The sequence below is a fragment of the Stomoxys calcitrans genome, chromosome 3 (assembly GCF_963082655.1).
Source record: "Stomoxys calcitrans chromosome 3, idStoCalc2.1, whole genome shotgun sequence".
Classification (NCBI taxonomy): Eukaryota; Metazoa; Arthropoda; class Insecta; order Diptera; family Muscidae; genus Stomoxys; species Stomoxys calcitrans.
The window spans coordinates 48150553-48177223 of NC_081554.1; the positions used below are offsets into that span (position 1 = coordinate 48150553).

At 40.0% G+C, this 26671-nt stretch overlaps 1 protein-coding gene across 1 annotated transcript in view; it reads left to right on the forward strand.

Moving 5' to 3' along the window:
* LOC106082776 (transient receptor potential-gamma protein) overlaps positions 1–26671 on the forward strand; it is a gene marked incomplete in the record, with an annotated part of 109873 nt that overhangs the window by 37325 nt on the left and 45877 nt on the right. Inside the window, 1 exon segment of the mRNA XM_059365203.1 lies at positions 1587–1626.

A 26671-nucleotide genomic window follows, 5' to 3' on the forward strand; every position in this document is an offset into this window, starting at 1 on the left:
CGCAATTCTTTTCCGATTGGAATAAAATTTTGAACAACGTGTTTTGTTATGATATCCAACAACTGTGCCTAGTATGGTTCAAATCGGTCCATAACCTGATATAGCTGTCATATAAACCGATCTTGGGTCTTGACTTCTTGAACCTTTAGAGGGTGCAATTCTTATCCGATTGAAATGAAATTTTGCACGACGTGTTTTGTTATGATATCCAACAACTGTGCCAAGTATGGTTCAAATCGGTCTATAACCTGATATAGTTGTCATATAAACCGATCTTGGGTCTTGACTTCTTGAGCCTCTAGAGTGCGCAATTCTTATCCGATTAGAATGAAATTGTGCACAACGTGTTTTGTAAAGATATCCAATAACTGTGCCTAGTATGGTTCAAATCGGTCCATAACCTGATATAGCTGCCATATAAACAGATCTGGGGACTTGACTTCTTGAGCTTCTAGAGGGCGCAATTCCTATCCGATTTGGCTGAAATTTTTCATGAAGTATTTTGTTCTTATTTTCGACAATTGTGTCAAATAAGGTTCAAATCGGTTCATAACCTGATATAGCTGCCATATAAACCGATCTGCGATCTTGACTTCTTAAGCCTCTAGAGGTCGCAATTATTATCCGATTTACCTGAAATTTTGTACGACGGATTCTCTCATGACCATCAGCACACGTGTTTATTATGGTCTGAGTCAGTCTATAGACCGATACAGCTCCCATATAAATCGATCTCTCTATTTTACTTCTTGAGCCCCTAAAGGGCGCAATTTTTGTTCGAATTGGCTGACATTTTACAAAGGTCTCCAACATATACAGGGTGGCTGATGAAAGCCGCTACCAAAAAAAGAAAAATGTATTCCATACACCGAAAAAAAAATGTAGCAATATTCATCATTGTAGCAATATTCATCAGCCACCCTGTAATTTAATTGTGGTCTAAACCGGACCATATCTTGATATCGCTCTTATCTTTTCTTATATAATTTTTTTTGCCCAAGAAGAGATGCCGGGAAAAGAGCTCGACAAGTGCGATCCGTGGTGGAGGGTATGTAAGATTCGGCCCGGCCGAACTTAGCACGCTTTTAATTTTTTTTTTTTTTTATTTTATTCATATAGACCAATTTGTTGTACAAATTTCATATCTCTAGATTTTTTCCACTTTTCTTCTATAAAAAAAATTTGGCGATATTTTTTTTCTATGAGTTTTTATATTCAATGGGAAACGGAAATGAATGTTTAATTTCAGTTCATTGTAAACATAAATATTATCTAAAATCTATCCATCATCATAAAAAGTTTCTAGTCTTGTATGATGAAGACATCAAAGTGGAAAGGTGCTGATATATGTTGTATTTAGACAAACAAAGCAAGGCAAACGAACATATAATTGTTTTATCCCTATGTATGAATCGAGAGCCAAAAAATTTCTAAAGATCATTTGAATTTCATTTATCATGTTATCAACTTTTAGTTTTCGATATACACATCAAATCAATCATCTTGGTAAATGAATCACTGACAGATCTTCATGATACATTCAATTAATGTTTACTATGTGTTTTTTTTTTGTTCTTTCTCTTCAGTTGTCTAAATGGAGCGAAGCGAAAGCCAACGAAGAAGGCGGTATGTATCAAATAGAAAGTATGCAGTATGCGAGAATATTTATTTTTGTTTACACATGTCCACATGGGCACGTTTTATAAATTCATACAGATATTTCTATACAATGGATCTGATCCAATCCATACATCATTTCTTAAAGTTCATTATCCATTTCTCATTGCACATGAGGCATACGAAAAAATGTTAATAGTTTTATTAAGAATTAAAATTTATTTTACACCAATTTATCGCCAGTCCCATAAAGCTGTTTCTCATATTAATTTTGAAGAGTATATGTAGTCGAGTTTGTAGAGTGATCGCTAAACTCTGGGGATGGTTGTTGTTCATAAAGAGCTCTTTAAGTGGACTGACACACCTGCTGTAATCGAAACCGATGGAAATATAATGATTTATAACCTTGAAAGCCGATTGGTTAGAAAATTAACCAAGCATAGAGCTGTCCTGGAAAAATGGTAACTCGACTTTCGCCATCATATAAGGTCATATTTTGGGCGAAAAGTTTACTTTTTTACTTTAATTGGTTATGACAAAACATTTGTTCCACTAGCCAAACGTAGAATAATCGAAACCGATGGATATAAAGGGTGATTTTTTTGAGGTTAGGATTTTCATGCATTAGTATTTGACAGATCACGTGGGATTTCAGACATGGTGTCAAAGAGAAAGATGCTCAGTATGCTTTGACATTTCATCATGAATAGACTTACTAACGAGCAACGCTTGCAAATCATTGAATTTTATTACCAAAATCAGTGTTCGGTTCGAAATGTGTTCATTCACCGTAACGTTGCGTCCAACAGCATCTTTGAAAAAATACGGTCCAATGATTCCACCAGCGTACAAACCACACCAAACAGTGCATTTTTCGGGATGCATGGGCAGTTCTTGAACGGCTTCTGGTTGCTCTTCACTCCAAATGCGGCAATTTTGCTTATTTACGTAGCCATTCAACAAGAAATGAGCCTCATCGCTGAACAAAATTTGTCAAAATTTGAACACATTTCGAACCGAACACTGATTTTGGTAATAAAATTCAATGATTTGCAAGCGTTGCTCGTTAGTAAGTCTATTCATGATGAAATGTCAAAGCATACTGAGCATCTTTCTCTTTGACACCATGTCTGAAATCCCACGTGATCTGTCAAATACTAATGCATGAAAATCCTAACCTCAAAAAAATCACCCTTTATAATGATTTATAACCTTGAAAGCCGATTGTAACTCCACTTAGTTGGATTGGTGTACATTTCGCCATCATAGAAGGTCATGTTTTGGGCGAAAAGTTTACTTTTTTACTTTAATTGGTTATGACAAAACATTTGTTCGACTAGCCGATCGTAGAATAACATAACATTTTGGGCGAAAACATGACCCACTAGCCGAACGTAGGATAGCGTTCCAAGCGCCTCGATCTTTTGTGCTCATTCTAAAATCTCTGACACCAAGTTTCGAGGCGTCTCCTACCACTTGATCATTCCATCGGGCTTTTGGTCTTCCCGGTTTGCCTTCAAAAGTTTTCTTTGCTAGAGCTTCTTCATCCATTGTGACAACATGACCTATCCAACGCAGACGTTATATATTGATGCGTGTAACTATGCTATCGTCGTCATACAGCTCGTGGTTCATACGTCGCCTTTATTCTCCATTTACGCAAACTGGTCCATATATTTTACGAAGAATCTTTCTCTCAAACACTCCAAGTACTGCCTCATCTTCTTTCACGAGTAGCCATGCCTCAGAACCATATACCAACACGGGTAGTATCAGTGTCTTGTATAGTGTAATCTTTGTCTGTCGAGAGGTGGCCTGTTTACTTAGTCCAAAGTAGCATCTGTTTGCCAGTATGATTCTTCGCTTAATCTCAAAACTGGTGTCATTCGTTTCGGTTACGGTGTTGCCGAGATAGATAAAGTTACTGACTATCTCAAAGTTGTAGTTCCCAACTTTCTCCATTTTCTGTATCTGCTCGGTTGTGCAAAGCTTTTTGGGAGTTGAAACCATCCCAGCCAAAAACCCATTTTCACTGAATCTCTTTCGATTCTTGCAAAGGCAGCAGTTACTACTTCCGGTGACCGACCTATGATATCGATGTAGTCGGCATAGGCGAGTAGCATGTGTTCTCTCTTGTGATTAGTGTGCCATATGTATTCACATCGGCATCTCGTATAATCTTCTCCAGCAGGATATTAAAGAGATCACGCGATAGGCTGGCTCCTTGTCTGAAACCTTGTTTGGTATTGAATGGTTCGGAGAGATGCTTTCCTATTCTTACTGAGGAACGCGTATCGGCAAGTGTTATGCTGCAGAGTCTTATTAATTTTGCAGCGATACCAAACTCAGACATGGCTTGAAATACTTTAAACGTAAAGGTAGCAACACACACCAACCACTATTGATGTGTGTTGCTACCTTTGGCTTTCCTTTTCCATTTGCATCTTCGATCATTCAGCTCGTCTTGAAAGAGAAACAAACAAAAAATTATAAAATTTAATGATCTCGCCCTAACAGGCAAAAGAGAAACTTAAAGGAGTATCGTCCAAAGGTGGCGAGCCGCATGCTCCAAGATCCGACGCTCGCCCCCAGCCGCATCTAACCTGGGAACAGACACTGATGTTGGCCATTGGTTATTTGAAGGCGCGAATAACTCGCCTTGTCATCTCGAGTATCATTGGCATTCAGTATTTAATTAAGAGCTAGTGCCACCTGACTCCGCACTGAGAATCTCCCCTCGAAAATCGCTGACTGTCCGCGGCCGCTTTTGCAGATACTCCGCATAAAAACGGAGCTTTCCACAATCCGCAACCTGTGGACGCGCCCGGTAGCTTTCAGCTAAGCTTCCCGTGGTAAAGATGGACACCACACACGGAGCTCAAAGTTCCAGCCTGTGTGGCCGGAACTTTGAGCTCCCGGCCGACAGCGAAAATTGGCTTGTCGAAAGCCAGCATTTTTTTATACCCAACACTAATTTAGTCATTCCGTTGGTAACACCTCGAAATATTGATCTGCGACCCCATAAAGTATATATATTGTGGATCGTCTCGACATTCTGAATCGATCTAGCCATGTCCGTCCGTCCGTCTGTCGAAATCTCGATAGCGGTCGAATGCGTTAAGCTAGCCGCTTGAAATGTTGCACACATACTTGCTATTGATGTAGGTCTTTGGGGATTACAAATGGGCCATATCGGTTCAGATTTGGATATAGCTCCCATATAAACCCATCTCCCGATTTGACTTCTTGATCCAATGGAAACCTCAATTTTTGTCGAATTTAGCTGAAATTTTGCACATAGTGTTCTGTTATGACTTCTAACAACTGTGCCAAGTACGATCCAAATCGGTCTATAACCTGGTATAGCTCCCATATACACCGATCTTTCGATTTGACTACTTGGGCCCTTGCAAGCCGCAATATGTCCAATTTGGATGAAATTTTGCATGTAATGTTCTGTTATGACTTTCAACAACTGTGCCGAGTACGGTCCAAATCGGTCTTTAACCTGATATAGCTCCCATATAAAATGGTCTCTCGATTATCCTTGTCCGGTTCCTAGAAGCTTTGATTTTTGCTGGTTTGACAGTAGTTTGATATGTAGAATAAAATTATGGCCTCCTATTTAATTTATATTGTATAAATTTTTACCAGAATCCATGGCACGCTTTACTTGTTTTTTTAATTGTGTTAGTGTTACCTGCATCAGAAGGGTGCACCCTGTCGTATGATTTATATCGCAGTTAACATAACATCCGCCATACGCCACCATGTACATATATAAAAATGCCAATGTATGAACACATTAGCATTTTTATGTGTGCTTATCGTTCAGCCACCGTAGCGCAGAGGTTAGCATGTCCGCCTATGGCGCTGACCGTCTAGGTTCGAATCCTGGCGAGACCATCAGAAAAAATTTTCAGCGGTGGCTTCTCCCTCCTAATGCTGGCAACATTTGTGAGGTACTATGTCATGTAAAACTTCTTTCCAAAGAGGTGTCGCACTGCGGCACACCGTTCAAAATCGGCTATAAAAGGGAGGCCTCTTATCATTGAGCTTAAACTTGAATCGGACTGCACTCATTGATATGTGAGAAGTTTGTCCCTGTTTCTTAGTGGAATGTTTATTTACAAAATTTGCAAATTTGCATTTATCGTCCAGCTATTTTGTACTCAACACTAAAGGAGAGGCCATTGATTTTTATAGAGCACAGAAATTTTAATTTTTGTCTGATACGTACATTATGTTCTTTAATGGCTTTTAATTTCGAGTACCATGCATAAATAAAGGGAAATAGTCTCCAGACAAACCTATTGCCTATCTTGGCTTTTCAAGTAACGGTTTTCAGTGGCCTTAACTTGGCAAAAGTCAGACCATTCATGGTTTCTTCCCCAACTCAATTGTTGACACTGACTTCTCTGTGGTGTCCCCTCTAACATTCTTTGAAAGTATTTGGCTAACATGTGCAGCAAAATGCACATGTTATAGTTTTTTATACTCTAAACTCTAAAAAAAAAACATTTTGGGGAGACAAGGGAATAGAAAAACAGAGCTACCTAAGACAAAGTAAGGACAATGGTTTGCGAATCGTCACTTGTAATGTTTGAACTCAAGTTTTGCAAAATTTTTGGTGAGTGGACGTTTCCTCTCTTCTTCCACAGACCTCATTTTAGGGTCGCTGATGCTTAGATGCTTCTTTAGCTGCTGCCATCGAAGTATCTTTGGAGTTCCGTCCTTCCCCGCTGGCGGGGAACATTTTGGGGAGACAAGGGAATAGAAAAACAGAGCTACCTAAGACAAAGTAAGGACAATGGTTTGTGAATCATCACTTGTAATGTTTGAACTCAAGTTTTGCAGAATTTTTGGTGAGTGGACGTTTCCTCTCTTCTTCCACAGACCTCATTTTAGGGTCGCTGATGCTTAGATGCTTTTTTAGCTGCTGCCATCGAAGTATCTTTGGAGTTCCGTACTTCCCCGCTGGCGCACACCCTAAAGTCAATCCAACCGGATGACCCACCCACACAGGGCTTGTCGGACCCCTCTCACCGCCTTCTCCTCTTGTTTTGATCGTGACAGGCGGCACTCTAGTCTCCTGGAATCCGCCAGACTTCAAATATTTGGTCGATAGTTCCTCAGACAAGTGTTCAACTGCTGAGTCGTTTGGTTCATCATCACCTTGTTGAATCTGTAGGATACAACTTCTTCAGCCGGAGTTTAGTACAAATACTGCATATCTCCGGCCTCATCCAATCTACCAATCTTCTTGTCGGTGGTTGAAATATTGGAATTACATTCCCTTAGTCTCCCAAGTATGGATTAAGAATCTGAGGGAATCCTTGGTCATCAAGTGTGTGCCATCGGCCGAGAAAGAATATCTTCTTAGAACCATGAAAAATCCTTACAAGCTCTGCTGGCACACGGGCCATTAACGAATGGCAAGGGAGAAAGTTACAGTCGAGCTGTACAGGAAAGTATCGCTAATAAGCGTAGAATGTGTTGTTCCCCGGTCGGCCTGGTTTTCCGCTTTTTTGCCTTGTATCTCCTTCAGTACCCATTGGTAATTCCTGGATAGTTATATGGGTCCAAGAACCTTTGCTAATGTCGCTGGGGACAGTTTGGTGATGGAACTGGGCTACATACCTAGGAATAATTGTAGTAGGATACTCAATGGACTGTTATCAGTGTACTCCGACGTCCTTGCGGAATTTCCTGGGTCTCCTCCAGTTTGTGACGATGCAGACTGGTATCGGGGCCGGTGTTCCACAGGGGTCTGTATTGGGTCCACTTCTTTTTATATCCTACACCACTACTGTGGTACAGGATTAAGATTAGGCCACATAGTTTTGGAATGCTCACAGCCCCCTCTTTGTGACCATCTGTCATTCGTTGTTCTCCGGTCCTGGTCCTGAAAACTTAGCTTACATGTCGCTAGAGGCATACCCACAGATTCCAGTATCCCTGGAATGTGTAGAATAGTTCCTAGTCTCGCAAGCTCATCCGCTTTACAATTCCCTGGGATATTTTGAAGTGTTCAGCCATCTTGTTGAGTGATCTGCGACAGTCGAGGGTGGTTTTTGTGTTCAGAAATAAGTTCCCCAGCAATATAATGGCTGCCTGACTGTCTGAGAAGAAATTTATGCCAATCGTCGTTATGACATTATATCTTAGCCATTCCATCACTTCCTTAATTGCAAGGATCTCCGCTTGATACACACTGCAGTGGTAGGGTAACCTTCTCTATATGACCACTTCTAGTTTTTCAGAGTACACCCCAAAGCCCACCTGCTCGTCCAGTTTCGAACCATCCGTATATATGTCTGCGTAACTTCTTTTACTGGGGATATCGTAGTTCCAATCAGTTTTATCAGGAAGAGTGGTACTGTACTTTTTTTAAAAAAGTGGCTCAGGTAGAGTGTGTTCCACACTGCTTGGAACATCGGACATAGTAAAGGGTGATTTTTTTGAGGTTAGGATTTTCATGCATTAGTATTTGACAGATCACGTGGGATTTCAGACATGGTGTCAAAGAGAAAGATGCTCAGTATGCTTTGACATTTCATCATGAATAGACTTACTAACGAGCAACGCTTGCAAATCATTGAATTTTATTACCAAAATCAGTGTTCGGTTCGAAATGTGTTCAAATTTTGACAAATTTTGTTCAGCGATGAGGCTCATTTCTGGTTGAATGGCTACGTAAATAAGCAAAATTGCCGCATTTGGAGTGAAGAGCAACCAGAAGCCGTTCAAGAACTGCCCATGCATCCCGAAAAATGCACTGTTTAGTGTGGTTTGTACGCTGGTGGAATCATTGGACCGTATTTTTTCAAAGATGCTGTTGGACGCAACGTTACGGTGAATGAACACATTTCGAACCGAACACTGATTTTGGTAATAAAATTCAATGATTTGCAAGCGTTGCTCGTTAGTAAGTCTATTCATGATGAAATGTCAAAGCATACTGAGCATCTTTCTCTTTGACACCATGTCTGAAATCCCACGTGATCTGTCAAATACTAATGCATGAAAATCCTAACCTCAAAAAAATCACCCTTTATAAAGAATAATACAGTATCTGTAGCCTCCACATGACCAAAGAGACAGGTCCCGTAACCTCACAAAAGTGGTCACAGCAATTTGTCTAGCCACAATGTCCAGAGGCATTATGTGTAGCATTAATTTTGGTGCATCAAATGGTGCCGCGATCAGTGCGGCTGTGATACACAAACAAGCCATCCTATGGATCCAGTTAAGTATTGAGCAGTAGGTGGACTTTTGAAGCGCTGTCCACCAGACCACAACACCATATAGCATTATAGGTCTGACAACTGCAGTATATAACCAATGCATGACACGCGGTCTTAAACCCCAATTTTTGCCAATGGCTCTCTTGTAGGTGTATAGGACAAGAGTTGCCTTTCATGCCCCTTCCAAAATGTTGCATTTGAATTTCAGTCTCCTGTGCAGCAAAAAACCCAGGTATTTTGAGGTTTCTGTAAATGGAACATTTTCTCCTCCCAAGGGGTTAGGTTTCACTGTAGGCAACTTGTATCTCCTGCTTAAAAGAACTACTTCTGTCTTGCACGGATTTATACCTAGACCACTTTCGGCTGCCCATTTTGCTGTTGCACATGGAGCTTCCTGAACTATGGTTGCCCAAAAAGTAATTGCGGATTTTTTAAAAGAAAGTAAATGCATTTTTAATAAAACTTAGAATGAACTTTAATCAAATATACTTTTTTTACACTTTTTTTCTAAAGCAAGCTAAAAGTAACAGCTGATAACTGATAGAAGAAAGTAGGCAATTACAGAGTCACAAGCTGTGAAAAAATTTGTCAACGCCGACTATATGAAAAATCCGCAATTAGTTTTTGGGCAACCCAATATATCTCTTAAGAGTGCTGGGAAAATTTTCCTTAACCGCAATTGCCACGTCGTCAGCATATGACAAAGGAAATGCTCCAACGTCTCATAATCTTCCTCGCATGCCCTACACATTCTATCACTTGCCGCACCGATTTTACATATGTGAGCTCGTAGTCCTATGTGTCCCGTTATGATACCAATAGCTATACTGACCTCCTTCTTGCTTCATTTCAGTAATAGCCTCGTCTTTTCACGATCTGGATCCCCCCCATAGGATTTTCGCCGTCCTACCAACCGTTTCGCTGTTCCACGATGTTGCATTGCGCATTCGTCGTCTACTCCCTTAACTCGTTCTGCGTCGACTCGAAAGGCTTCGGGTTAACCAAGTTTATTGACGCAGTCCTCTGGCCTTCACCGCCAATTCGTCTGCCCTTTCATTCCCCATTACTCCGTTATGACGCGGCACCCAAAACGATGCGTATTTTGCCATCCTTAGAGAAGGCGTTAATCTCCTGTTCGTGACCTTACCGTCCTGTTTGTTATTGCCCTTATGGCAATTGTACTGTCGGTAAAGATGTTCATACTCGACGTCCTCGCGTTAGCCCCACACCACTTCACGCATTCCGTGATCGCCCCGATCTCCGCCTGTAGGACCGTATTATGGTCAGGTAGTCTAAAACAGTCCATTCTTTCCTCTAGCTTTGATCTATCCCTGATCTTCCAGATGGCAATACAAGGGTTCCGTCAATCTAAGACTGTGCCGATGGCAGCAGTGCCTCGCACTCGACTTCAAGGTCCATCTCAGGTATCCGATCGGAAACCTCTTCCCTTGCTTCCAAGTTTCCTATCGTCGCCTCGATTAAACCGCAATGGTATGATCTGCTCTCATCCTCAAACGATTCACACTCACACTTAATTTGTATGTCAATGGGTCTGATACCTAGAATAGTCTCCAGTGCCCTAGTGGGCGTGGTCCTCATCGCTCCGCCTATGCCAAGACAACATGTTCTCTGAACCTATTGTATTAGTCTAATCACGCTCCTGTAGAGACAGTGGACTATCCTAGGATTCAGGCCACATTTCGAGCCTACGTCTACCCAACTTCTGTGAGCCTTCTCAGTACGTGACACTTCCAATTCAGTTTCCTGTCCAAGATCACACATAAGAATTTGATCTTGTCAGATATCGAAATCGTCTTATTGAGGAAACGTGGTGCGTTAAATTGGCCCACCTTCGTCTTCCTCGTGAACAGGCATATTTTAGTCTTCTCTGGGTTAACATTGAGACCTCTGGGTTTAGCCTCATATGCCATATGCAAGACCCTTTCGGCCCTTCTGCATAGCTCATAGGGATTCTTACCCCTTAGAAGTATTATAACATCGTCTGTGTAGCAGACGGCTTCAAATCCCTCCTCAGTCAGCATCCGTAATAGATCATTTATGGTGGTCACCCATAGGAGTGGCGATAAAATGCCCCCCTGTGGCGTGCCTTGTGCCACTTTCTCCCTTGCATTAATACCATGGGACACACACATAGGCATGCTGTTTGTATTTGAGCAGTTCACTGGATGTCATACTCTTCTGCCCCTTTACGTAGTAACGCCGGAAATATTCCATCAGATCCGGGTGACTTGAATGGTTTGAAGCTCTTCAAGGATTCCTTCACCATAAAATCCGTTATTATAAACCTTCGACCAAAGTCATTATTCCAAGATTCCGGTGTCTCTGTGAGTCCCTTCGTATCCTGTGGAAAATGGGTTTTCAATCCGGTTATATACACCACATGATTATGTGGAACAAAGTCAAACCTCGAACTTGCCTGATGCAACCCATTTTGAAGAATTGATCCGATTCAGCACCAACCAATCTTTATGTCCATATATTTTTTTACATTTCAATTCCACATGTGTATATTAAACCAAATTTGGCAATATTTGGATCGTCTGTGGTCGCTAAGTAAATATGAAAACTTTTGGACACATTTCGTCTTTGTTTATAAACATATTCCACAAAAATGCAAAATATTGGAATTTGTAGATCAAAAAAAAAAAAAAACAAGAAAATAAATCTCAAACAAAAATGCCACACGAACTTTTTTGTTTGTATTGTGGGAAATACTAATTGTTTGGCATAATAAAATAAACAAATCGTTGGCAATGTATTAAAGGCGCCCGTCTTTTGGCTTTGATGCTGACCAAAGATATTTATTACAAGTGGAGGTTAGCCGCCTGAATTATTGGCAAAATGTCTTTTAAGCGGTTATGGATTTTTATGGATTTTGTTTGTTGTTAATCTCATTGCAGAATATTCTCATAGAGTAGCAACAAACTGTGAATAAACCATAAAATATGGTGGTAATGGTGGTGGTGGCGTAGAATTTGATGTATTGGGTTGCCCAAAAAGTAATTGCGGATTTTTTAAAAGAAAGTAAATGCATTTTTAATAAAACTTAGAATGAACTTTAATCAAATATACTTTTTTGCACTTTTTTTCTAAAGCAAGCTAAAAGTAACAGCTGATAACTGACAGAAGAAAGAATGCAATTACAGAGTCACAAGCTGTGAACAAATTTGTCAACGCCGACTATATGAAAAATCCGCAATTACTTTTTGGGCAACCCAATATTTATAATTTTGTTTGTCGTTAACAACAATTTATCAAGTTATAGCAATGGTGTTTATAATGATAGCAAGTAAAAGCGTGCCAAGTTCGGACCGGGCGAATCTTGGGAACCCACCACCATAAATTCTGCTAAAAATTTATACAAAATAAATTTAGTTGAAGGTCGGAATTTTATTCTACATACCAAACTTCTGTCAAACCAGCAAGAAATTAAAGCTTCTAGGAACCGAACAAGGATGATAGAGAGACCGGTTAACATGGGAGCAATATCAGGTTATAAACTGATTTGGACCGTATTTGACACAAAAGTTGAAAGTCGTAACAGAACACTACATGAAAAATTTTAACCAAATCGGGAAAAAATTGCGGCTTGTAAGGATTCAAGAAGTCAAAGCGAGAGATCGGTTTATATGGGAGCTATTTCAGGTTATAATCTGATTTGGACCGTACGAACATAGTTGTTGGAAACCTTAACAGAACACTACATGAAAAATCGGACAAAAATTGCGGCTTGTAAGGATTCAAGAAGTCAAATCGGGAGATCGGTTTATATGGGAGCTATATCCGGTTTTAAACTGATTTGGAATGTTGGAATTCGGAACAGAACAGGAATAAGTCTTCACCCCATCGTATACAAGATAATCTCGAGCGTACTGTGTGAAAGATTAAAATCTAAAGTCAATGAGATAATTGGGCCCTATCAATGCGGCTTTAGACCAGGTAAATCCACCCTAGACCTGATATTCACTCTCCGCCAGATCCTGGAAAAGACCTGAGAAGGACAAGTTAACACCTACCATCTCTTCGTTGACTACAAAGCCGCTTTCGATACCCCTTTACGTTCAAAGGTATTTCAAGCCATGTCTGAGTTTGGTATCCCTGCAAAATGAATAAGACTCTACAGGATGACACTTGCCGATACGGGTTCCTCTGTAAAAATAGGAAAGAATCTCTCCGAAGCGTTTAATATCAAACGAGATTTCAGACAAGGAGACAGCTTTTCGTGTGATCTCTTTAATATCCTGCTGGAGAGGATTATACGAGATGCAGATGTGAATAGATATGGCATACTAATCACAAGAGAACACATGCTACTCGCCTATGTCGACGACATCGACATGATACCGGTCTACTACTTTTAGTTGCCGGGGGAGGTCAATTTCTTCAGGTACAATGGTCGTTCTCTAAGGACTACATTCACCCGGTAGCTATTTACCGCATCTGCGTGAATGATGTCTAGACACGCTTAATATGCCGCTTGAGTAGTATTCAACTGTTGTAGTATACCTCACGATCTAGATCATGTAGATCTACCTTAAGGCTTCTCGGTGGTGGATACCTATCCACAAGATGATGATTTGTATGTCTTCGCACTGATGTCTTCGCACTGATAGGATCTTTGTCTGCTGATGGAGGTGGACCACATGAGAACTGAGGACACTCCGTGTCGCAGTTCGAAGAGCGGCATTCTACCAGATATGAATATTTTTCCATTTCGTGTCACAGAGCTGACGGGACCACACTGGCGCTACATAACTTACCACAGACCGGCCAATTGTTTTGTAGGTGGTCAACAAAGTCTCTTTGTCACCACCCCAAGTGCTGCCGGCAAGTGACTACTTTTGACTTTATCGGAAATTGCTATGGCATGTGTGGAGAATGTGTGAGAGCTGTCAAATGTGACGCCAAATATTTTGGGACACTTGATGGTCGGAATCATTTCTCTATCGTCCATCACTTTCAGCTCAGTATTAGCGTCACGCATATTTGTAGTGAACAATGTGGCTGAAGATTTGGTGGCAGATATCCTCAGATCTCTCACAGCGAAATATGAGGCAAGTTCGTTGAGGTAGACGTTCGACTTATCGCAGATGTCTTCAATGGGCAGGTGGCCTGATGCCATGATCGTACAATCGTCCGCATATGATACGATCTCTATGCCGTCTGGAGAGGGTGGAATGGAGGATAGGAAGAGCTTAAACAGTGCCGGAGGTATAACCCTACCTTGGGGAACTCCCTGTTTAACTCTACGGTGCTTCAACTTCTTATCCCTAAATTCCACAAATGACTGGCGACTACACAGATAATTTGCGAGCTAGCATTTCAGGCCTGGCTGGAGGGACGTTTCGGCGATGCCCTCAAATAGTTTGGCATGGCTGACCGTGTCGAATGGCTTCGATAGGTCCAGTGCCACGAGGACCGTCCTATCACATGGCCTGGGCTGATTGAAGCCTCGGCAAGTGTGTGCGGTGACGGCATGCAAAGCAGTTGTTGTGCTATGCAGTCTTCGGAATCCATGTTGATGCTCGGCGAATGGAAATTCTCCTATGAGGCTCGGGAGGTGTAATGCCTCAAGTGTCGAATCCCAACACGCTCGTCTGCAAGTACAACTGCCTGCGTCGGGAAATTAGGTAGCACTTGGGGTATTCGACCGGCTGGTATGAAGCAAGCGGCTGCTGCGTTGAGGATGTCTCGGAATTTCCTCTCGGCAACAAGCACAGTCGAGGGGGGGGGGGGTCTGCAGGCAACCGCAGTGCAGAGGTTAGCATGCCCGCCTATGACGCTGAACACCTGGGTTCGAATCCTGGCGAGACCATCAGAAAAAATTTTCAGCGATGGTTTTCCCCTCCTAATGCTGGGAACATTTGTGACATACTATGCCATGTAAAGAGGTGTCGCACTGCGGCAAGCCATTCGGACTCGGTTATAAAAAAGAGCCCTCATTGAGCTTAAACATGAATCGGACTGCACTCATTGATGTGAGAAGTTTGCCCCTCTTCCTTGGTGGAATGTTCATTTTTTTCATTTTTGTCAATTCAAGCGGCGACTGGTATACTCTTTGGAGGCGACCCAATCGGCCTTCTTCTGGTTGATAGACATCCGGCACTCAGAGGTTATAAATTCGGGTGGTCGGTCGATGATGAGAATTATGGGGTGGTGGTCTTATTCCAAAGAAATGAGGGCTTGCCAGGATACGTTAGAATGGTCTATTCCCAAGTCCATCCCCCACCTCCATTCCTTGAGCGATCCTTACATAGAGGTACCCGTTACAACTGTGCAAGCTGCAGGTGTTGGTCAGCTTTTTCTCCATGATCGCTGCAACCAATATGTTGCACTATCTACTATCTCGTCGATCTTGCCACGGAGACCGTTGCAATTCAGTTGCAAAAATGATACACTTCCCGGCACTGGCCTGGCAATATTGAAGCTGGGATGCTGTTGTTGCGTATATTTTTGTATGGGAGAGGTCGGGGGGTAACACAGTCCGACGACGAAGAAGCCGAAGACGAAGCTTGTGACCCACTTCTGTCTATGTTCGCCCAGCACCTTCCAACATATTCAGTGTGACTCTACTCCCGTAGTGACGTAAAGCCAGAGCAAGATCGGAAATTTACCCACTCCATGCTCCGGTTACACTTCACCGACACCAACAAATGATGGAGGCGGTTCTGGCAAACCGAACAGAACGAGGGTCCGGGCTTCTTTTCAATCCCGGCATGGACCAGAAGCGTGCGGACAAGTTACTGCGGGATGTGCCTTTTCCAAGAAAAAAAGGACGACGGAACACTGAGGCGTCAGGCTTTGCCGATAAGGATTTCATCGAGTCAATCCGTTGCGTATAACCATGCCATAGTATTAGATTGACCCCATTAAAAATTGAAATTTCACTTGGAAAACTTAAAATGGTTGTATCTCCTAAACTATTCGTCCTAGAGGGAAATGGGCCTTAATTCGTGACTACCTCAAAAAATTCCAAATTTCATTGAAACCCCATTAAAAATCGAAATTTCACTTGGAAAACTTAAAATGGCTGTATCTCCTAAACTATGCGACCTAGAGGGAAATGGGCCTTAATTCGTGACTACCTAAAAAAATTCCAAATCTCATTAAAAACCCATTAAAAATCGAAATTGCACTTGGAAAATAAAAATGGCTGTATCTTCTAAACAATGCGTCCTAGAGGGAAATGGGCTTTAATTCGTGACTACCTCAAAAAATTTCAAATCTCATTGAAACCTATTAAAAATCGAAATCGGAAATGGGCCTTAATTCGTGACTACCTCAAAAAATTCCAAATTTCATTGGAACCCCAATAAAATTTGAAATTTCACTTAAAAAACTTTAAATGGCTGTATCTCCTAAACATATCTCCTACCTCAAAAAATTCAAAATTTCATTGGAACCCCATTAAAAATCGAAATTTTTCTTGGAAAACTAAAAATGGCTGTATCTCCTAAACTATGCGTCCTAGGGGGAAATGGGCCTTAATTCGTGACTCCACCAAAAAATTCCAAATTTCATTGGAACCCCATTAAAAATTTAAATTTCACTTGGAAAACTTAAAATGGCTGTATCTCATAAACTATGCGTCCTAGAGGAAAATTCCAAATGTCATTGGAACCCATTTAAAAATCGAAATTTAACTTGGAAAACTTAAAATGGCTATATCTGCTAAACTAGGCGTCCTAGAGAGAAATGGGCCTGAATTCGTGCCTACCTAAAATCCCATCCCATATCTCATTGGAACCCATTAAAAATCGAAATTTCACTTGGAAAACTAAAAATGGCTGTATCTCCTAAACTAGGCGTCCTAGAGGGAAATGGGCCTTAATTCGTGACTACCTCAAAAAATTCTAAATTTTATTGGAACCCTATTAAAAATCGTAATTTCACTTGGAAAACTTAAAATGGCTGTATCTCATAAACTATGCGCCCTAGAGGGAAATGGGCCTTAATTCGTGACTACCTCAAAAAATTCCAAATTTCATTGGAACCCCATTAAAAATCGAAATTTCACTTGGAAAACTTAAAATGCCTGTATCTCATTAACTATGCGTCCTAGAAGGAAATGGGCCTTAATTCGTGACTACCTCAAAAAATTCCAAATTTCATTGGAACCCCATTAAAAATCGAAATTTCACTTGGAAAACTTAAAATGGCTGTATCTCCTAAACTATGCATCCTAGAGGAAAATGGGCCTTAATTCGTGACTACCTCAAAAATTCCAAGTCTCATTGGAACCCCATTAAAAATCGAAATTTCACTTGGAAAACTTAATATGGCTGTATCTCCTAAACTATGCGTCCTAGAGGGAAATGGGCCTTAATTCGTGACTACCTCAAAAAATTCCAAATTTCATTGGAACCCCATTAAAAATCGAAATTTCACTTGGAAAACTTAAAATGGCTGTATCTCATAAACTATGCGTCCTAGAGGGAAATGGGCCTTAATTCGTGACTACCTCAAAAAATTCCAAATTTCATTGGAACCCCATTAAAATTCGAAATTTTTCTTGGAAAACTTAAAATGGCTGTATCTCCTAAACTATGCGACCTAGAGGGAAATGGGCCTTAATTCGTGACTACCTAAAAAAATTCCAAATCTCATTAAAAACCCATTAAAACTCGAAATTGCACTTGGAAAATAAAAATGGCTGTATCTTCTAAACAATGCGTCCTAGAGGGAAATGGGCTTTAATTCGTAACTACCTCAAAAAATTCCAAATTTCATTGAAACCCCATTAAAAATCAAAATTGCACTTAAAAAACTTTAAATGGCTGTATCTCCTAAACTATGCGTCCTAGAGGCAAATGGGCCTTAATTCGTTACTACCTCAAAAAATTCCAAATTTCATTGGAACCCCAAAAAAATTTGAAATTTCACTTAGAAAACTTAAAATGGCTGTATCTCCTAAACTATGCGTCCTAAAGGGAAATGGGCCTTAATTCGTGACTCCACCAAAAAATTCAAAATTTCATTGAAAACCCATTAAAAATCGAATTTTTACTTGGAAAACTTAAAATGGCTGTATCACTTAAACTATGCGTCCTAGAGGGAAATGGGCCTTAATTCGTGACTCCACCAAAAAATTCAAAATTTCATTGAAAACCCATTAAAAATCGAATTTTTACCTGAAAAACTTAAAATGGCTGTATCTCCTAAACTATGCGTCCTAGAGGGAAATGGGCCTTAATTCGTGACTACCTCAAAAAATTCCAAATTTCATTGGAACCCAATTAAAAATCGAAATTTCACTTGGAAAACTTGAAATGGCTGTATGTTATAAACTATGCGTCCTAGAGGGAAATGGGCCTTAATTCGTGACTATCTCATTCAAAATCGAAATTTCACTTGGAAAACTTAAAATGGCTGTATCTCCTAAACTATGCGTCCTAGAGGGAAATAGGCCTTAATTCGTGACTACCTCGAAAAATTCCAAATTTCATTGGAACGCCATTAAAACTTGAAATTTCACTTGGAAAACTTAAAATGGCTGTATCTCATAAACTATGCGTCCTAGATTAAAATGGGCCTTAATTCGTGACTACCTCCAAAAATTCCAAATTTTATTGGAACCCCATTAAAACTCGAAATTTCACTTGGAAAACTTAAAATAGCTGTATCTCATAAACTATGCGTCCTAGAAGGAAATGGGCCTTAATTCGTGACTACCTCAAAAAATTCCAAATTTCATTGGAACCCAATTAAAAATCGAAATTTCACTTGGAAAACTTAAAATGGCTGTATCTCCTAAACTATGCGACCTAGAGGGAAATGGGCCTTAATTCGTGACTACCTAAAAAAATTCCAAATCTCATTAAAAACCCATTAAAAATCGAAATTTCACTTGGAAAACTAAAAATGGCTGTATCTCCTAAACTATGCATTCTAGAGGGAAAGGGGCCTTAATTCGTGACTACCTCAAAAAATTCAAAATTTCATTGGAACCCTGCCCTTGACTACCACAAAAGTCTCCAAAAGTCTACCTCCAAGTCTCATTGAAAACCCATTCAAAATCGAAACTGCACTTGGAAAACTAAAAATGGTTGTATCTCCTAGACTATGGGTCCTAGAGGGAAATGGGCTTTAATTCGTAACTACCTCAAAAAATTCCAAATTTCATTGAAACCCCATTAAAAATCAAAATTGCACTTAAAAAACTTTAAATGGCTGTATCTCCTAAACTATGCGTCCTAGAGGCAAATGGGCCTTAATTCGTTACTACCTCAAAAAATTCCAAATTTCATTGGAACCCCAAAAAAATTTGAAATTTCACTTAGAAAACTTAAAATGGCTGTATCTCCTAAACTATGCGTCCTAAAGGGAAATGGGCCTTAATTCGTGACTCCACCAAAAAATTCAAAATTTCATTGAAAACCCATTAAAAATCGAATTTTTACTTGGAAAACTTAAAATGGCTGTATCACTTAAACTATGCGTCCTAGAGGGAAATGGGCCTTAATTCGTGACTCCACCAAAAAATTCAAAATTTCATTGAAAACCCATTAAAAATCGAATTTTTACCTGAAAAACTTAAAATGGCTGTATCTCCTAAACTATGCGTCCTAGAGGGAAATGGGCCTTAATTCGTGACTACCTCAAAAAATTCCAAATTTCATTGGAACCCAATTAAAAATCGAAATTTCACTTGGAAAACTTGAAATGGCTGTATGTTATAAACTATGCGTCCTAGAGGGAAATGGGCCTTAATTCGTGACTATCTCATTCAAAATCGAAATTTCACTTGGAAAACTTAAAATGGCTGTATCTCCTAAACTATGCGTCCTAGAGGGAAATAGGCCTTAATTCGTGACTACCTCGAAAAATTCCAAATTTCATTGGAACGCCATTAAAACTTGAAATTTCACTTGGAAAACTTAAAATGGCTGTATCTCATAAACTATGCGTCCTAGATTAAAATGGGCCTTAATTCGTGACTACCTCCAAAAATTCCAAATTTTATTGGAACCCCATTAAAACTCGAAATTTCACTTGGAAAACTTAAAATAGCTGTATCTCATAAACTATGCGTCCTAGAAGGAAATGGGCCTTAATTCGTGACTACCTCAAAAAATTCCAAATTTCATTGGAACCCAATTAAAAATCGAAACTTCACTTGGAAAACTTAAAATGGCTGTATCTCCTAAACTATGCGACCTAGAGGGAAATGGGCCTTAATTCGTGACTACCTAAAAAAATTCCAAATCTCATTAAAAACCCATTAAAAATCGAAATTTCACTTGGAAAACTAAAAATGGCTGTATCTCCTAAACTATGCATTCTAGAGGGAAAGGGGCCTTAATTCGTGACTACCTCAAAAAATTCCAAATTTCATTGGAACCCTGCCCTTGACTACCACAAAAGTCTCCAAAAGTCTACCTCCAAGTCTCATTGAAAACCCATTCAAAATCGAAACTGCACTTGGAAAACTAAAAATGGTTGTATCTCCTAGACTATGGGTCCTAGGGGGAAATGGGCCTTAATTCGTGACTCCACCAAAAAATTCCAAATTTCATTGGAACCCCATTAAAAATTGAAATTTAACTTGGAAAACTTAAAATGGCTGTATCTCATAAACTATGCGTCCTAGAGGAAAATTCCAAATGTCATTGGAACCCATTTAAAAATCGAAATTTAACTTGGAAAACTTAAAATGGCTATATCTCCTAAACTAGGCGTCCTAGAGAGAAATGGGCCTGAATTCGTGCCTACCTAAAACCCCATCCCATATCTCATTGGAACCCCATTAAAAATCGAAATTTCACTTGGAAAACTAAAAATGGCTGTATCTCCTAAACTAGGCGTCCTAGAGGGAAATGGGCCTTAATTCGTGACTACCTCAAAAAATTCTAAATTTTATTGGAACCCTATTAAAAATCGTAATTTCACTTGGAAAACTTAAAATGGCTGTATCTCATAAACTATGCGCCCTAGAGGGAAATGGGCCTTAATTCGTGACTACCTCAAAAAATTCCAAATTTCATTGGAACCCCATTAAAAATCGAAATTTCACTTGGAAAACTTAAAATGCCTGTATCTCATTAACTATGCGTCCTAGAAGGAAATGGGCCTTAATTCGTGACTACCTCATAAAATTCCAAATTTCATTGGAACCCCATTAAAAATCGAAATTTCACTTGGAAAACTTAAAATGGCTGTATCTCCTAAACTATGCATCCTAGAGGAAAATGGGCCTTAATTCGTGACTACCTCAAAAAATTCCAAATTTCATTGGGAATCCATTAAATATCGAAATTTTACTTGGAAACATAAAATGGCTGTATCTTCTAAACTATGCGTCTTAGAGGGAAATGGGCCTTAATTCGTGACTCCACCAAAAAATTCCAAATTTCATTGAAAACCCATAAAAAATCGAATTTTTACTTGGAAAACTTAAAATGGCTGTTTCTCCTAAACTATGCGTCCTAGAGGGAAATGGGACTTAATTCGTGACTACCTCAAAAACTTCCAAATTTCATTGGAACCCCATAAAAAAATCGAAATTTCACTTGGAAAACTTATAATGACTGTATCTTCTAAACTTTGCATCCTAGAGGGAAATGGGCCTTAATTCGTGACTACCTATAAAATTCCAAATTTCATTGAAAACCAATTAAAAATCGAATTTTTACTTGGAAAACTTAAAATGGCTGTATCTCTTAAACTATGCGTCCTAGAGGGAAATGGGCCTTAATTCGTGACTCCATCAAAAATTCCAATTTTCATTGGAACCTCATTAAAAATCGAAATTTCACTTGGAAAACTTTAAATGGCTGTATCTCCTAAACTATGCGTCCTAGAGGGAAATAGGCCTTAATTCGTGACTACTTCGAAAAATTCCAAATCTCATTGAAACCCCATTAAAACTCGAAATTTCACTTGGAAAACTTAAAATGGCTGTATCTCCTTAACTATGCGTCCTAGAGGAAAATGGGCCTTAATTCGTGACTCCATCAAAAAAATCCATTGGAACCCCATTAAAAATCGAAATTTCACTTGGAAAACTGTAAATGGCTGTATCTCATAAACTTTGCGTCCTAAAGAGAAATGGGCCTTAATTCGTGACTACCTCAAAAAATTCCAAAATAAAAATCGAAATTGCACTTGGAAATCTAAAAATGGCTTTATCTCCTAAACTATGCGTCCTAGGGAAAATGGGCCTTAATTCGAGAGAGAAAGGGGCCTTTACTCGTGACTACCTCAAAAAATTCCAAATTTCATTGGAACCTCTTTAAAAATCAAAATTTCACTTGGAAAACTTAAAATGGCTGTATCTCCTTAACTATGCGTCCTAGGGGGAAATGGGCCTTAATTCGTGACTCCATCAAAAAATTCCAAATTTCATTGATTTTAAACCCATTAAAAACCTATTTAGGGTCCTAAGACCTATAGCACATACATTTTTTACCCAATTTCTCTGAAATTTTTGGACCCATTGATATACGAAATGAATATAGTCAAGATCAGACTATGTTTAGATATAGCTGCCATACTGTTGGTTAGTGGAATGTTCACGGGCTAAGTTTGCATTTGCCATATATACCGTTCTGCTTATTTTGGGTCTTAAGCCCATAAGAGCCGTATTTACTACCCTACTTCCTTGAAATGTGGAAAAGTGAGTTGGACCAGGTGTCCCTTTGTCCGAATTGAAAATGCTGCATATTGGAACATATAGCTGTCATCTAGACCATCTATTTAGGCTCTTTAGCCCATAAAAGCCGCAATTATTATCCGATGTCGCTGAAATTTGGATAGTGAGTTGTACTAGGTCCCCTGGTATCCGGGCCGAATATGATTTAGATCGGATCATGTTTGGATATAGGTACCATATAGGATTTTGGTTCTTAAGTCCATAAAATTCTTTTTTTACCCCATTTCGCTGAAAATTCAAACTGTGACTTACATAAGGCTTCTGGGTACCTGAACCTAGTATGAACCAGTTCGGCCCATATATATAGGATAATATATATATCCATAGTGGTAGGTATCCAAAGTTCGGAACGGCCGAACTTATTGCGCTTTTACTAAACATCTCCCTATTTTTGTTTGCTATCCTACCCCGCAACGGCAACCTACTTTTGGATCCATCCGAAATGAGCCTTTAAGACATCTGCCATAAACACCACACCTTATCGAAGGTCAACCAACGTTCAACTTGTTAAATGAGGGCGCTTAGTGTACAAGTCTCTCATAGACCAAAATTTTGACCCTACTTTTTTTCTTTTGTTATTTGCCAGACCTATTGTTCAAATGCATTCAACCATAGCTCTTGCTTACTCTCTTTTACTGTTTCACCATGCAATGGCATTATCCATTTTGTCACGAGGTTTTGAGGTCAATCAATAAATGTCAAAAGGATAATAAACTGTATGTGAATGCTCGCTCGCGTTAGTCTCAGTTGCATAGCTGGTTGGTATGCATCCCAGAGAATTCTGTTCGTGCTACTCAACAACTAAATGAGTCAATGGAATTTCATTCATGGCACGAACCGTAAGCACACCACAATAATCGAAAAACAGTAACGTAGCTGCAGAGGGGATATGAATTAAGGACTTCTTCAAAGAAAAACACTTTGACTTCTAAACAAAACCATGTAAAACCATCAATGCTCTGTTTTAAGTGGAAGCGCTTCTGTTTCTAGCCAGCATTTATAACCGCGACCTATACCAAGTTTTGTCATATTGACATAGGACTATGTCACCGTATCCTTTCAACCGTTTCCACATTCATGCAAACAAATTACGTGTACGAGCCAAAGTTTCTATACGAGCACAATAAGAGAATGCCAACATAGAAAAGTTCATTGCTCGACAGAATTTTAATTATGCATGGAAAAACTTTTAAAATTATACCACAGCGTCTACATTGAGCAAATGGCTGGTTGTAAATCATACTTGATTAAGAATTAAAAGTAATGGAGAACAGCAATGGTCCATTAAGTAATGTGGTTTTAAACTACACTGTGCACTTTGAGCATAGCATACAAAAGGGAAGCGAAATTAAACAACGCCATGCTTATTTGGCTCTCATAGAAGACTTGATTCCAACGCTCAATCAAAAACATATTCAAGCTAGATAGTTTTTGAACACCAAGTTTCAAAGAAATTTTTATGTATGGAGAAAATATCTCAGAAGTTTTTGTTTTTGGATAACAATCTCAAGAAATTTTATTTAAAGATAGAATTTTTTTAAATTTTTGTCTTGGAGACCATTTGGTTAGAAATTTTATCCTTAAAAAAATTTTTTTTGAAATATTTTCTTTAGACAAAATTTCTAAAAAAAACGGCATCGGCAACCTCCTTTGGAGATCATTTGGTTAGAAATTTTGCGAAAATTTATTAGAATTTTATCCTTAAAAAAATTTTTTTGAAATATTTTGTTTAGAGAAAATTTCTAAAAAAGACTGCATCGGCAACCTCCTGAAAGGAATGGAGGAGATTGCCGATCGACATAACTCTGGTCATCATCGGAACACAGTGCCATCGGGATTTGCATGCTACACAGATGGATCGAAGCTAGAGGACAGAGTGGGCCTGGGCGTCCACATTGAGGAATCATGGACCGAGATCTGTTTTAGACTGTCTGACCATAATACAGTCCTGCATGCGGAGATCCGGGCGATCACGGAATCCTTGAGGTGGTGTTTTGTAAAAGAGAGAAGGTCGAGTGTGAACATCTTTACAGGCAGTAGACTGGCCATCGGGGTAATAACAGCCAGGACGATAAGGTCACAAATAGTCTTGAAGTGTAAGATGGAGATTAACACATTCTCTGAGAATGGCTGATCAACGGACCATTCCTGAGAGGAATGGAAGAGGTTGCCGTTCGACAGAACTCTGGTCATCATCGGAACACAGTGTCTTCGGGATTTGCATGCTACACAGATGGATCAATGCTAGAGGACAGAGTGGACCTGGGCGTCCTCATTAAGGAATCATGGACCGAGATTTGTTATCGACTGTCTGACCATAATACAGTCCTGCAGGCGGAGATCCGGGCGATCACGGAATCCTTGAGGTGGTGTTTTGTTAAAGAGAGAAGGTCGAGTGTGAACATCTTTACAGACAGGGTAATAACAACCAGGACGATAAGGTCACAAACAGTCTTGGAGTGTAAGAAGTAGATTAACGCATTCTCTGAGAATGGCTGATCAGCATTGTTTGGTTGCCAGGCCACAGCGAAGTAAAGGGGATAAAAGAGCATTGGTGGGATGCAGATGGTGAGACGTTGGAGCATTTCGTATGTCATTGTCCGGCTATCGCGGCTAAAAGACACCGGTACTTAGGTGGCGACACGATACCAGATATGAACCAACTTAGGGGAGTGGTGTGGAAAACAATTAAGAATTTTGTAAGTAGCACGGAATTCCTAACTTAAAATTTTCTTTTTCGAGGTTACTTTTTAGTTTTTAGAGCGCACAAAAGGCCAATTACTAGCTTAGGTGTAGGAATTATATCCGGACCCTCTTTTCAACCTAACCTAACCTAAATAGATCATGTTGTGATAGATAGAAGGCATTGCACCAGCGTGTAATATGTACGATCGATCCGAGAGGCGAACATCGATTCGGATCATTACCTTGTTGCAGCAAAGATACGCACACGTCTTAGTGTGGCGAGAAACGTACCATCTGGCTGTGAACGGAATATTTCGGAAAGTCGCAAACACAATAGGTGGCAACTACATACTCCACTCGGCTGACCCAATTGCTTCGAGAAAGTTCTCCCTGTGCCGATAGTATAGCAGCGCAATGGCAAACATCCGTATTTGGATATCAGAAGCCTCCCCTAAGGCACCCATGGTACGACCGACAGTGCCAAAAAGCTACTAAAGCCAAGAATAATTCAAGCAGATAGTGTGCTGATGATATGGAAAGAACACTTATCCCAGCTGCTGGTATCCGATCATGGTGGCCATGAGTATACCGTAGAACCAATCTCTGATGATGGCATAGGTCCACGTAGCAGTAACCCAGTAACAAAAATCAAATAGGCAGCAGAAGCTGATGGCTTGCCGGTGGATGGCGACGGTATGTGCCAACTACAGAGCAATAAATATCCTCCCCATTGCAAACAAGATACTTTCGAGCGTACTCTGTGAAAGATTGTAACCTAAAGTCAATGCAATAATGCGGCCCTATCAAAGCGGCTTTAGACCTGGTAAATCCACTCAAGACCAGATATTCACTCTCTACAAAGTTGTTTCCGATACCCATTTGTGTTCGATCCAAGTGTCATTCTGCAGGGTCTTATTAATTTTGCATGGGTACAAAACTCAGAGATGTCTTGATATCGAAAGCGGCTTTGTAGTCAACAAAGAGGTGGTAGGTGTTGATTTGTCCTTCTCGGTTCTTTTCCAGGATTTGGCGCAGTGTGGATTTACCATGTCTAAAGCCGCATTGATAGGGCCTAATTATCTCAATGACTTTAGGTTTTAAACTTTCACTCAGTACGCTCGAGAGTTTCTTGTATGCGATGGGGAGGAGACCTATTCCTCTGTACTTGACACATTTCGTCTTGTGTACGAGACATAGTATGCTGAGTTTCCAATTATCGAGTATGCGTTCTTCTAGTCAGATCGCGTAGACAAGCCGTTGCATACGCCTTATCTGGGTGTCGCCTCCAGTCTTAAATAGTTCAGCGGGTAACCCATCGGCTCCTGCTGCCTTAATGTTCTTCAGTCGGGTCACTACTACTAGGACCTCATTCTGACTAGGAGTTAAATATTCTATACCATCATCAGGGTTTGGTTCTGCATTATCCTTTTCGTCGCCATTGTCGGACACT